At 26.2% G+C, this 15,628-nt stretch overlaps 1 long non-coding RNA gene across 2 annotated transcripts; it reads right to left on the bottom strand.

Annotated features, from left to right (window-relative positions):
• Positions 1-12,749: 12,749 nt before the first annotated feature.
• On the bottom strand, positions 12,750-15,135 carry LOC131656504 (uncharacterized). 2 transcript variants are annotated; one of them, XR_009300132.1, is made up of 5 exons: positions 14,653-15,135; positions 14,467-14,559; positions 14,197-14,373; positions 13,752-13,945; positions 12,750-13,120 (listed from the first exon to the last, which is right to left on the bottom strand). It is a non-coding gene; the product is annotated as an uncharacterized LOC131656504 (long non-coding RNA). The 2 variants fall into 2 exon arrangements; XR_009300131.1 differs by having other exon boundaries at positions 12,756-13,120; positions 14,197-14,230; positions 14,653-15,128.
• Between the last annotated feature and the right edge of the window lie 493 nt (positions 15,136-15,628).

Genomic DNA, 15,628 nt, shown 5'->3' with positions numbered 1-15,628 from the left:
AAGAATTTGAATATTAGTAACCCGAGTGAATGTTGTAAGATGAAAGAAATAAGCAAAACTGAACCATTAAATGGATGGACCGGCTCCTGTCTCCTTCTCAATAATCCATATCTCCAGACCCAAATTATTGCTCTAACCAAACTGGAAAAGCTCATCTGACAATTCCCCAAGAAGAGTCCTCGTACTCTTGCGATAACACACATGTCGGTAATTTCAGTAGCAGGATAAAATAAATCAATGTAGTGAAGGAAGACCACTCACCAATTTTGTTTATCTTATAGGAGTACAATCTTTCACCAAGCTCTAGTTCATTCATGTGCGCACAAGAACCAACTTGAATGCTTGATATATTAACTAAAAAATAGCTTTAGAAATGCATAGTCCTGTTAGATATCCACAAATTTAGTTAGTTGAAAGCAAAACCAACAATTTGAGTAGATTTTTTATTGGGAAAAAATGATGATAAACCAAACCTATATATCCACAAAGATGGATTGTTGAATAATTTTTCATTCCTATCAATAAAAACAAAGATGAATCACAAATAATTTTTTAGGAAGTGTTGCGTATAAATAATTTTTTAGGAAGTGTTGAGTCATAGATAAAATAAAAATATAATGGGTGAACAAATCTAAAACAAATAAGCAAGTTTATAAAATCTAAAACAAATAAGCAAGCTCAATCCATTGAAGCAGCTTAAAACACCTTACTGAATCGGCACCAAAAACAGTTCTGCTACTATATACATATTTGTTAAATAGATCAACTCATGATTATTACATATATACTTTCTATGAGAAAACAGAACCATTTATTTACCTCGTCTTTGAAAATGTCCATAGCAAATCCATTGAAACAACTTATAACACCTTGCTGAATGTCTAATCCAAGGCTATCCAAAGCGTTCCTGGTTGAGAGTAACAGACCAGGTTTATGGGCACAAAACATGTGGATGTTTACGGCTCTTCCTTCTTGAAACCAAACCTCAACCTACACATAACAATTGCAAAATGGTATCAAGAACACTTTCTTTTAAGATGTGAGTAATTTGGTGCAATCAAGATATGAGTAATTTGGTGCAATCACAAGATCCACATACAAATTTGCTATTTGTCAATATACACAACACTTTTTATAGTTTTAGGAATAAAAAGTCAGAAAGCAATGTGAATTTGAGCAAATATGCAAGCAAAAGGACAAGTTCCAGCACTGGACAAACAAACAAACAACATTACTCAGGCAGGCTGGCCATTAGGTCTTGGCAATGAGCTGGGACATAGTTCTTTGATACGGATCGATAACGAAGATGAATAATCTTGAAATTGATAAAACTCAAAACAATGATAAACCTGCTCGGTTAAAGCTTGTACTTGTAACACCATAAAACACTTGGCCTGGATTTCATTTGAGCCTTGCTAAGCCTATAGTGAAGATTAACAATCTGCATACAATAGAATTGGCATTAAGACAATATAAACCATATTGACTCCCAACCAAACTTATGTTACGGAAACAGGAATAAAAATATAATTTAATTTGTAAGCACAACCACTTTAAAACGTTTTGATATGTGCATCCAATTGCATTTCATCGTGTCAATATTTTAAAAACCAACATAACAAAGTGGCGTCATGATGTGATTTGATTATATGCATGTGTAAAAGAGTTTTACACCATTAATTCATACAAATTAATCTCATAAACATAGTGTAATATTAATTTTTTTTATCAAATCATCAATTGAAAAGTGCATTTTAAAAACACATGATTATATTTCATTAGTAAAGAAATCCAACCTGCATTAGGAAAACGTAAGTAGATGTGATGGTCATTAAAATATCAAACTAAAAAATTCCACTAATAATAATTGCCCCTTGATTGTTAGTACAACTATATAAGAAGAATACCTTGGAAATGAATCAAGAGAAACCTGATACTCATGAATGTTCAAGTGGCAAAATTGTTGTTCCTGCCATTTCCCGTCGACAGAGAGATACCAAAATCATAAACCTAAATAAAAAACCTGCAACAAAAATCCAAATCGAAATTGTCAAGGTCTTCAACATGTATGTTTAACGTCATCTTTGTCTCTATCATTTTTGCATATGCTCGAAACTCATTTCTCCTTGTTTTACGTTAGTGCTCAAATTCCAATACTTGTTTTGGGATCAAGAAAAGATTTCACTCTGCCCCACAACATCATAAACCCAGTGCCAACATTTATGATACACATTTGACATAAAATCTGTATCATTCACAAAAGAGAACAAAAGTCATTGACCATTGAGGTTGAGACCCTATTATATGTTCATCTTTAAATTTTTTTACAGTTAGACAGACAAATCCAGAATATTGAACACACAAAAAATCAGAGGAACTGAGATTGCTAACCTCCGGGAATCATAAGTCTGATTTTCTGAGAACTCTTGATACCGGTCTATAGACTTCTTTAAGCTGAACATTCTCCCATGTCTGTTTACTCATTCCTTTGCTTGTCACCATTTCATTCAGAAATAAGGGCTTACGTTCATCTTGAGCTTCAATGCAATTTACCCATTTTCTTTGTGTTTCTTGCAAATTGAATATCCATGAATGATCCTGAGTTACTCATGAACACATCTCCATGCTTAATTTCACTTGAGACCTTCAGATTCTGAAATTCCGTGGGGGGAAAGAGAATTAAAAAAATGAAATTGTGTCACCCATTCAGATTAACAGAATCATCGATTGCGAATTCTATGATTTATTTAACGAATAAAGAAGGTAAAACAATTTTAAAAAAAGGAAATTTAAAAGAGAGGAATAGTGTTACTTGATTTAGCTTAGGGTTATTAATATTGTGCCGTGACAGAATTCTCTTCAGTTTGCAACGGCATGACTTGCTTCTCCTCCCTCACCCGTCTACTTCACCGCCACCGTGACCACAACCTCTCAATCTTCAATCCTGCAACGCCTTCTCCTCAACCCTTTTTCAGTTCGCGGCCTCCTCTTTACATCGTCATCATCAGCTTTGTTTTTGTTTGAAACTAAAAAGAAAAAGAAGGGAGAGTGGCGTGAGATAGAGAGAGAATAAGAAAGAAAAATGAATTTTGATGCTCTTTGTAGTCGATGAAGAAGACTGCTAATTCCACGAATGATGAATTGGAAATCGGAAAAATTAATTGCTATGAGAGAAGAATTTGATTAGAAGAATGGTATGGAATTTGAATGGGTAAAGTAGAAAAATGAATGTCAGTTTGTTTTGCGTAGGAAGAGGAAAGTGGGGACCTTTTAGATTCCCAAAACTAAATAATCATACAAATAAATATAACTAAAAAATAAAAAATAAAATGTTAAAATATAAAAAGTAATAGAAATTACTATAAATAGAATGGAAATAAAATGTGAGAATGCATAAGAGAGTGACACTTGGCAAACTTGCCAAAGTTCTCATCTTGCTTTTTTATTATGAATGATACAATGAGATATTCATTTATATATAATTTAGAGATATATAAATTTATTTACAGTGGTATAAATTAACAAAATATATTGAATATATAAACTTTGATTTTAGTATATGTTAATCCCAAAAATATAATAGTTAAGAATGAAAGACCCAATAATACATCTAAACATGAGATTTTGAGAAGAGCACACTCTAAAACCCAAGACCGATCCTTTAAATTTGGGTGCCTTAGGAGAATCAAAAGAGTGGTGCCCCTATATTTTTTTAACAATAAATACATAAAGATAAAAGAAATAGTTGGATAAAAAACACATTTTCATTTGACATTGTGCAAAAAAAATACAAGTATGGATCTTTGAATCAATATTTATAGTACATCAAAACATAAACCACTATAAATGGAGTTATTCTTCTTCTTCTTTTTCTTATTCCTCTTTTTCTTATTCTTCTTCTTGATCTAATCTTTTTTCCGATAAAAAATTGACCAAACCTTTAAAATTATTTAAACATCATTCTCTTGGCATTTTTTGTTGCAAAATCATTAATAATTTGGTCACAATCAAGGTTCTTCAAAATATTATTTTCAATTGAAATCAACGCAATACTATTTAATCTATCTTGTGATATAATAGATCGAAAATAAGATTTTAATAATTTTAATATAGAAAAACTTCTTTCAACAGATGCAACACTAATAGAAATAGTCAATATTATTCTATAAGCTATGCATGCATTACGAAAACAATTAAAAGTCTTTAAAAAAACTCAATATCATATAGCTTGATTTTGATTCAACTGTTAAAACTTCTCTAATAACTTTCAATTCTTCAAACATAAATTTCACCATCAAGATCAACAACTTAATCCAAATTTGACACGGTTAGAAGATTTCTAACCTATCAAATAACATTATCAATAATATAAAATATTCTCTATATCATTATTTTAATTTTAGTGTTAGTGTCTCAATTAAATTCTTTAGTTGCTAAAATTATGGATATATTAATTGATTTTATTTTAGGGGAATTAATTGATGGTGAATTCTTATCTACCCAACACAAAAAGTTGGATAGTGTTATCTTTTGTGTAAAATGTTTTGGAAACAACCAAAAAATGTACTATTTAATAATTAATTAAATAAGATAAAATTAAATGATGCAATGTGATTGGTAGAATGTTCACTACCTAACTTTTTGTGATGGGTAGAGAAATTGTCCCCTTAATTGATTGTGTTCTACTATATATTCTACTTATGGGAAATTACATTTTTTATTAGATTTTATAGTGCCCCTATAATTTTGTTAGCCAATATTTTTTTAAAAAAAATTATAACAAGTTTTTTTATTATAAAAATTTTTCTTTTGATATATATAGGGGTAAAAAACAAAAAATTTGATGCCCTAAAATTATGGGGGCCATGCTCAGGGCCACCCCTATCAAAACCCAAATCTTCATCGCTAGACCACACACTCACACAAAAATAAAAGATATTTATATTGTTATTTTCACTACCACAATGTTTAAAATGGTGGTTTATGTTGACCGCACACAAAACAAACAACCCCAATACACATTTACAGTCTTTTATATCATAAGACGGTTTAAGCGTAAAAAAACAAATTATGGAAGTTAAAACATTATAATTTAGTGGACAAATAAGACACCTACAATGGCTAGAAGACCTTAGTCCTCAACTCGCCATCAGGAAGTTAGATTATTGTGCATGAGCACTCCACCCATGCATACCTCTTACAGCCTACCCAGCATCTGTAGGCCCTTCTCTATGCTCTTTTGAACCTTCAGGTTAGCTGGTCTTAACTCTTTGATTGAATCGTCTCATTCTTGCTAATTGAGCAACCTATGACATAAGAGAGTAAAAATTTAGAGCCATTAAGAAATCCATATGCAAGATTAATTCTTCAAGCTCGGACTAACTACTTAAAGGTCCTAAATTGGCTACTCAATTAGCATCTGCATTTGGATCCATGGCTTGAATTTGTGACATATTCATGGGAAGAAGAGTTGCAATCAAGGGAATATACAGAGATTTACCTTCATCATTAGAAATTATATCTCAAGATGCTCCTTGGAAGATAAAATAACACCAACTTTCATTCTCCTAGAATACAAAGATGATCTTTCATCTTCATTGTTGATTGTGGTAGCTCCTGTTTATGGTTTTAATTTGTGCATATTTGATGCTTTTATAATGCAGAAATTGACATCATTGGGTTTAATCTCCCAACAAAATACAAATCCCAAACAATGCTCTGAAAAATATATTATGGTATTAAGCATAAAAGATAGTTTTTGTTTCCCGTGACAACAATGAAAAGTCCCCTAAACTAGATGAATTAAAAAATTAACACACTCGATCATGAATCATAAAAATCACGTCAATATACATTTAGAGCATGATCTAGAGCATGTACAATTTTTTTGACTTTCAGCGAAATGTATTAGAGATTTGGTGTGGGTACGGAATGGATGGACTAATATATTTTTAAAGTAACGTCAATTTCTATTTATTGTTCTCAATACATTTTTATGCCATGTCTCACTTTAAACTTTAACGTTTGTTTTAACATTTCTAGGTATACTACCATCATCTTTATATCGAAACAATTAAGCCTAGTTTGTACTTTGTAGGGATATTTAGACCTTTACAATATTCAATAACTAGGGCATCAAGCAAGGGATATTCAAGTTTATGTTCAAAATAAGTTAAACGATATGAATACAATTTGTTATTTAACAGCATTTCTTAATGTGTAAGTATATATGTATTTATGTTTTCTTTTATTTAGCATTCAATTTTTAATCCACTAGTAAAGGACCCGTGCGCCCGCACGGGTCACGTAAAGTCGATATAAACAATAAATAAATATATAACGATGGTTAATAAATATATATATATATATATATATATATATATATATATATATATATATATATATATATATATATATATATATATATATATATATATATATATATATATATAAAAGATACACAAATTAAAAATAAAAAACAATTGAAATTATAATTGTCAAATAAATATTAATTTAATCTAGTTAGAAATATATAGTTTAGTAGAAAAAATAAATAAAATAATTAAGTAGTCATCTACCCGTGCGTTCGTACACATTATACAATATAGCTATAATCTATCGTGAGTAGTCATCTACCCGTGCGTTCGCACGTATTGCACAATATTATAAATAATAAATAAATATAATATATGTGATTATATTTATTTGATTTGGTAACAGGTACCAAACTTTTTTGTCCAAATTTTGTTTATTGTCACTCATACCCCTATCTTATTATAAGGATTTGAAATCTTTTTACTTATTTTAAATAAAAATTTCAATATATTTAATAGATTTATTTTTCCAAAAATATCAGTTATAGGTTAATATGTACATATAAAAAATAAAGGAAATAATTAAGCATTTATCTATCACAGTTGTAAATAAATATAATATAATGATGGTTAAAAATGTAAATAAAATATATACACATTAAGTAGCTTTGTCCCGTCGAAAAATGTATATTTGAGTAGAAAAATAAAGAAAATAATTAAGAAATCATTTACCCGTGCGTTCGCACGGGTCACGCTAAGTCGATATAAGTAATAAATAAATATATAACGATGATTAATAAATATATATAAAAGATATGCAAATTAAAAAGAAAAAATATTTGAAATTATAATTATCATATAAATATTAATTTAATTTAATTAAAAATATATACTATAGTAGAAAAAATAAATAAAATAATTAAGTAGTCATTTATCTTGCGTTCACATGCATCATACAATATCGTCATAAAGTATATGATTTATAATTGATATATTAAATTATTGTTTTAAATATAAAGAAGAATAATAAATTTGTGTTTTTCATAAGAAATTTTTTTGTCACTCGTTTTTTTCTTTGTATTAACAAATATTTGTATCATATTTTAGTATAAATGCTAACATTTTAATATAAAAAATACTAATATTTTAATATAAAAATGCTAACATTTTTTCAAGTCAATTTTATTTTTCGTTGTATCATGTCATAATATCATATATTATTTTTATCAAATATATGATATTTTTGTTTTAAAAAATTATTAAAAAAATTACATGTAATTGATTGAATTAATTTTTATAGAAAAAAAGGGTCAATACCAACTTTCTCTTTGTACGAAATATTTGATATTTTTATGGATATTAAAGGAATAAATTAAAATTAAAATTAATATCAACTATTTTTTATGGATATAAAAATAATGAACATTTTAATGTCAATCTTATAATAGTGCATGTTTAGGTAATGAAGGCATTGGAAATATGAGAATATGTTTGTATGCATTTACTTTTTAATACTATATAAAATCTTTTTTGTACGTTTTTTTTTAATTATTTCATACTTTTCTGATTTCTCGATTTGGGTTTGAATTATGTCAAGATACTTTTTATTTTATTTGTATTGTATGGAAGGTAGAGAGTTATGTTTATTGATATTATATTTGAATTCTACTTTTTTTTTATGATTAATTAAGCATAATGATTGCTTTTAGATATTGAAAAACTTTTTCATCGAAAAATGTGTAGCATCAAAAAAATAATGATTCTTTTTAATATTGTGAAGTATTAAAGATATAGGCGTGTTAATATGAGTTAATGATGAAAAAGATAATTGAAGACATGTAAATCGGATTAAAATTGGAAATGAAATTAATTTTGGTAGACATATGATTTTTTTTTATTATGATAGTAGTTATTATAACAGTAGATGAATAATTTCTTAAAAAACAGTAATAATTGCAAATACTAAAAAAGACTGATTAATTATTATCACCTAAAACTACATATTCCCAATGACATTTTCTTACAATTTTCTATAAATTTTTTTTTACTAATAATTTTTTCACGTGAATAACAATGAGTGTATCAATTGTAATTGGCCTCATTAAATATGATATTTCAAACTTCCCAATTATCAATAGTTGTTGTATTTTATTATTACTAAAAAAGGAAAAATAATTAAAATCTAATTCATCCCATTTGAATAATCACTTGGAAGAACATCAAAAAAAATGACAAACAAATCCAAATATTTGTTAAACTCTAATTTAATACAAATTTGAGAAAGAATATGGAAATAAATCATTAATATACACTATTAATTAAATTACAATTAATATACTGATTAATGGAATAAAACATATACGGTTTAATGAGATAAAAAAATATGACATAAAAAGATTTCATTCTATTTAATACAAAATAAGTGCTATTTTTTTACGGTTGTTATGACACACGGTAAAATCTAATTGTATAAAAGTAGTGAAACAATGTATTGGGTAAATCAATAGTCCAAAATATTAATAAAATCTGACAATTAATATGCATTAAGAATTATATTTCAATTCAAATGAATATTATAATAAAAAGTTAAAAAAAAAGAGAATAAAGTTTATGTAATTGAAATGAATATTATAATTAAAAAATTATATAAATAAATCACTTCTCGTAGTCTTTATTAAAAATTAGATAATTATTTTATAATAAAAGTACCTCTTTTTTCATTTTTTTAAATAGTTGGAAAATACTAATGTATAGATCTATTACAGTAATCAATGAATATACTATTTATTATTATAACAAATATAATATAAATGATTTGATTTTTTTAATATAAAAACAAATGTCATCATTAAAAATTAATATACTATCTTTCCCAAAATAAATATATTATAATTATAATAATTAAAAGTCAAGATATTTTAAATAATGGGCTAGTTTATATATTAATAAGTGTAAATATGATTTGCATATTAATAAGTGTAAATATGATTTGCATATTGTTGAGACCAAATCAAAATATAAAATTAATTATTATAAAATAATTTGAATAAAATCAAAATATAAGTTTTATCTCTGCATTGAAAATTTAAAGAATTACTCATATTGATTTAATAATTTGATTAGATTTAATGAATTGAATAATATTATGTTGTTAAATTTGTGTAGTAATTTAAAAGTTATATGCTATAGAGATTCATAAATCATTAAACATATGATCTCTAACATTCGTTCAATTTAAGTAAATATTTTGTCGGTCCGTCACAAAAATAGGTTCGGCCCGTCGGGCATGCCTATAATTTTTAAATTCTTCTTTATTGTAAATTTATGGATTCTATTAATATTATATGATTTTATTATCTAATAGAAAATAAATGTAAATATAGTTATTAATAACACATATTTATCTCACAAAATTGAAAATAATTGTTTAATTGGATCAGTTTGAACATATTATTCGTTTATAATCTTGGACACCAGTCATATTTTTATTTGAAATAGCAATAATAAAAAATTGCAAAATAGGATGATTATATAAAAGAAAAAAGTATTTAGAAAATCTAATAATAATTATATTTGATTAGAAACATTAATGCATCCATTTGAAATAAAGGAAGAAAATATTTAAAAAATATTAAATATTAAATATATTAGATTAGAAACATTAACGCAATCTTAGAAAATCTTGTAAATTGATTATTTAAATTAATGACAATTGATATCTTGTAAATTGATGTTCTTAAAAGCAATCCCCAATTGTAATTGGTGTTGTTTTAAAAGCTACGATAATTGTTGCACATTTTTATTCCGTTGAGAAATTAAAAATGACATCTACCATAATAATTAGAATAAAGTTGTTGGAAGGAATGCAGATTTTTAATCCCATAAAAAATAAATAATATTTATACATAAAACTATATTTAGTATAATTATATATATTTTAAAAAATAACATAAAAAAATAAATAATATTTATACATAAAACTATATTTAGTATAATTATATAGTGTTATTGTTAGTAGTTTAGATTAATGAAGCAATAAATAAATATATAACGATTGTTAATAAATATATATAAAAGATACGCAAATTAAAGTGAAAAAACATTTGAAATTATAATTGTCATATAAATATTAATTTAATCTACTTAGAGTTATATAAAAATTTATGGATTTACGTGGACCGAGTTAAACAGGGCGGTTTACCCCACATACTCAACTCAAATTATATTTAGAGAAGTTTTTTATATAAAATAAAATAAACAAAGAAATAGTTTTATTTAATGGGAAGAAAAACCAAGAGTTAAACATTGTATGAAAAGTTTACTACACGCTAGTGACACATGCATGCTATAGGCCATCATTATTATGAATAGCCATCATTACTATAGATAATGGCTGGGTGGAATAACTTGCAATGAAAAAAGAAGAATTTATTGCAACCTATTTTCTTATGCAATTTAATTTTATCATTATTACCCAAGATTGGACAATTAAAAACGAAAGATATTAACAAATTAGACTACAAAAGGAGTATTTTGAGATAATAAATTGGGCAAAACATCATGACAGTAAATATTCAATAATTAATTCATTATCTTATAAAAAATAATAATAATGTTAAATGAATTATTTTAAAATATAAATTATGGGATAAGTCAGTTTAAGGGACCAATTCAAATGTGAAGAGATACTTTCACAAATAAGATAATTATTTTAGAATTAAGAATACGGTTTTAAAATATGCACTATTATCCCTTAATATAAACACACATAAATTTTTTTATATATTTATATGGAGATTTATTATTGATTCATTTGATTTTTTCAATTTTAAAAATAAATTGGTAGAAAAATTTAGAATATTTATTATTATTTAATCTGATTTTACACATTTTTAATGATTCAAATGATACGATTTTATAATCTTAAAATTTTTGAATCTCTTAAATTTTAGAAATATATATATATATATATATATATATATATATATATATATATATATATATATATATATATATATATATATAATTATAAAAAAGTAATTTATTTAAATTTAAATTTTTTTATAATAAGATTAAAAAAACATCTATCATATGAACACAATTTAGATGTCTGCATTGTAATATTTTTTAATAAACCATTAGATATCACATCATGTATAGTTATAATTATATAGAAGAAGCGTGGAAGAGGTTTTGCAGTATTCCAAAGAAGATTGCACAATTCCAAAAAAAGTTTTTGGCGTGTAATAATGATGGAAAAAAATGGATAGTTGAAAGGTTACCATATATGGAATGAAACAATAAATAAATATAAAAGGCACAAAATAATACTAAAACCTTCTAAAAAATAAAAAGTATTAATATTTTTTAGTACAATAAAAATAAAAGCAAAACTACTTTTCTGATAAATCCAACCAACAAAAGGTGCTCATTTACAGATGAACTGTATGATACAAAATATGACATTTTTTATGAGATAAACAGAATAATAAAAAATGAATGTTGATAAATATACTACCAAATTCAAAGTGATCGTATGACATATTTTAATGGTATAAATTAATGATATAAATTTTTTGTGATCAATGATTTAATGATATAAATCCATAATGATCATAAAATATTATTTTAATGATATAAATTTTGATAAAACATCATTTATAAAAAAAATATATTAAAGAGAATGATAAATCCAATTAACCATTATTTATAGTGATCCTATAAAAAATCATAAGTTAATTTAAATTACTATAAAAATAATTAAGTGCAGGTTACAATGAATTGATTGTGGAGAAAAGATGGAGTTGAAAATTGAAATAAAAAATAATGAAGTAGAAGAAAAATAGTGAAAGCACGGGAAATGAAGATTGCTTATACACACGGATAAGAAAAAAACGTATATGTTTTGATTTTTTATAAGAAATACAATTTTTTATTTCTATAATATATAGAATCAAAAGTAAGTTTATGTAGTTAAACTCAAATTGGACGGATTAATATAAATATATATATATATATATATATATATATATATATATATATATATATATATATATATATATATATATATATATATATATATATATATATATATATATATAACTATTGTTTTAATTTTAGCTTATTACTATAATTTTCCTTCCTATTGTAGTGGTATTAAAAGTTTTATGAAACTTAATCACAAATAAAAGTGTATGTTGATGCTAAAAGAAAGGGTGACCAAATAATTGGTTGTTGATATCTTGGCTAAGAAGAAGCAATTTCTTATTTTATTTAAAAAGAAAGAGCAATTTTAAAGTGTTGCTAAGAGAAAGGGTGACCAAATATATGTATCATTTTTTCATTGTGGTGTTGCAGCAGTTGCATTACTTTACCTAAGTATTCAATTAGGATTCTTATAATTTTTTAGTTAAAATTAAAACAACATGCTGCATGAAATGAAAGTATCTCAACTGCAGTTGTTAAATACATTAAACGAAATACATTTTTAACATAGTTTATAGTGTAAACCAACCGCATATATTATTTTTAATATAGTTAAACCATCTTCAGCTTACTTTTCCAAATATTTGTGTACTTTGATAAAGGGAAAGGATTTAACTAACAGCAACAAACTACATTCTGCAAGATGTCCTTCAAGTGGTAAATATATTGTCAATAGTCGCATCAAGCTTAATTTAATTGGAATCTCTTTACACCAACTATGTCAAAAAAAGCCTTTGAATCTCTTTATTTGTCTTTGTAAAACAACTTTTGATCTTGATTATGTAATCCAATTGGTCCTGACAACATTTTCTTCAAATCCCCTTCAACAAAAACCAATAAAACAAACTCAAAACACAATCAATAAAGTAACATATAAAAAACATTCTGAATCAAAATTTTTGAATTTGAATTAAAATTCTGGTCTCCATAATCATTTAAATATATAAAAATACTTTGAAAAGATTTGAAAGGATTTACTAAATGTGGCAAAAAGAACTTCAAATATTCTTAAGTTCAGCTCATGTAATTCAACTCAGTGCCAAAAAGAACTGCAAATATAACATTTTTAGTTTGACAACGGAATGAAGTAGGAGTATTGAAAATCAAAACTTATAGATGGTTGGCACAAACATATATATATTAGTTGAAGTATGATATATAAATATTCAAATTGAGGTGTGTTAGTGAGGGTCCAAAAAGGTTAAGATTAACTATGCTAAAGTAAATTAGAAGGACTTAGATATTTCAATATTTATGAACAAATGAATGGAGAAAGAACTTAATTGAAGTTTCAAAGAGTTCAAGTTTGTTCAACATAAGACCAAATATAAAAAAGTTCAAGTTTGAGTGAAGAAAACCAAAATCACTTTAAAAAAACCTAACTATGTTCATACTACAAAACATGAAACTAAAAAAGAACAAAAAGAGTAAGGGTTGAATGAAGTTACTTACAACACAATAATGGTGGTCACTTATATTCCATTCATTAGTGTATACAATGAAGCCATCTAAAGGATCTTTTCTTCTTGTTCTATCTACAGCTAAGGGAAGTGGTGAGTTTCCATATGATTTTGGTTCTTGTTCAGGTTCAGCAACAATTGCATCATATTGAGAAAATGTTAGAGTGTTTGCATCATTTTGTTGACCTGGAAAAGAAAAGGTAAGGAAAAAAATCAAAAAGTTTGTAGTGAAGCCATATCCAAAATCACTTCTTGTTCATTCATGTATTATGTCATTACTTTAAGGGATGCCAATATATGTCACATAGGGACCTTCTTGTGTAGCCAAGTTAGATGAAGTTTTTAGACAAATACAAAAGTGGTTAAGATATTTAAGACAAATAAACACCAATGATGGAAAGGCTTTACCGAAAGTAAGGGCTTCCAATTTGCTTTACCTATGAAGTTTGTTCCAAACACCATGATTGCAATCTATGAAGTTAAAAAACATGAATGAGATATCTTTTAATTTGCTTTCTCTTCATATCAATTTTCAAGCATACATCTATAATATTTTCACAAACTAAATTTGTGGAGCCAAAGATGGAGAAATTTCACAGTAGAGCCAAAGACAACTACAAAAATGGAAGAACAATTAAATAATGAAATAGAAAAATAAAAATAAATAATAAGAAATTGAAAAATCAGTAAGGTATGTGATGAGATACCCTTAAATCAACAATAAGAAGAGATTGAAAAATTGAAACTCATGTAATTTGTTTGTTGTTGCAGGATCTGAGTGTTTTCTTCTTTCAAATACTCTACATCACACAGAGAAACAACAAAAATGAACAAAAAATGATGCAAAATGTAAAAACGAAATCAAGTCGTTACAAACCATGATAGAAACATACCTTATAATAAGCTTGCAAGGGATACGATTCACAGTGGTCAGAAATAAGCAATAAGACATGTTTTTTGATGGCAAAACCTAAAATCGAAAATCAAAACAATGAGGATTAGAAGCACAAACCCTGAAATCAATAGAGTGAAAGGAAAAGAGAAATAATCGCGTATAATCTGAAAGTGGTGGTTGTTGTTTGGTCCCGCGCAGCGGAGTGACAGTGTTGGCGGATGTGTGGTGGCCGTAAACAGGCGGTGGTTCAAGGGTTTGAAGGAAAAAGAGAGAGGAGTGAAAATGGAAGAAAGAAAGAAAGAAAGAAAGAAGGGTTAAGTTTTGTCTGAGAGAGAGAGAGGGAGAGGGAAAGAGATGAAAAATGTGTGTATTGGAATGAAGAAACGTGTAAAAATTGAAAAAGTGTTGAATTGGTTTTGCTGTAACCAAGAAGATTTGCACAATTCCAATACCTTTCCTCACGTTAGTATTAATGATGGAAAATAAAATGGACAATTGAAAGGGTATGCAATGATTAAGGAATATATATTTTTAATTAAAATAATAAAGGAGATCCAATTACCGTTGTGTCCCCGATTATCACCCTCAAATTGAAAGATTAGAGGGATATTGAAAGAATTTCATATGTATTGTACTTTATTATATTAAAAGTAGATTACTAATTTATTCTTGTAACACCTCAATTCCCCATCGTTATATTTAAATAAACAATCAGAGTAATTAAATTGCAAACAACATCAAATGGGATGCTATACTCAAAACAAACATCATACAAGTGCTCACATTGTTGAACAAATGGATACATAACGCTATTAACTAGGATGAACCGAATACAACATAATCAATTTTCCAAAAACAACTTTAATTAAGCAGTGGAATCCATCATAATTCAACTTCAAATTATTATAACACCTTAATCCAACATAATCAGCATCAAACAATAAAAATACTTTCACGACAATTTAAAAATCCAA

The sequence above is a fragment of the Vicia villosa genome, linkage group LG3 (assembly GCF_029867415.1).
Source record: "Vicia villosa cultivar HV-30 ecotype Madison, WI linkage group LG3, Vvil1.0, whole genome shotgun sequence".
In the NCBI taxonomy this organism is placed as follows: Eukaryota; Viridiplantae; Streptophyta; class Magnoliopsida; order Fabales; family Fabaceae; genus Vicia; species Vicia villosa.
The sequence above is the reverse complement of the archived record's forward strand: the minus strand, read 5'-3'. Positions and strand labels throughout refer to the sequence as shown.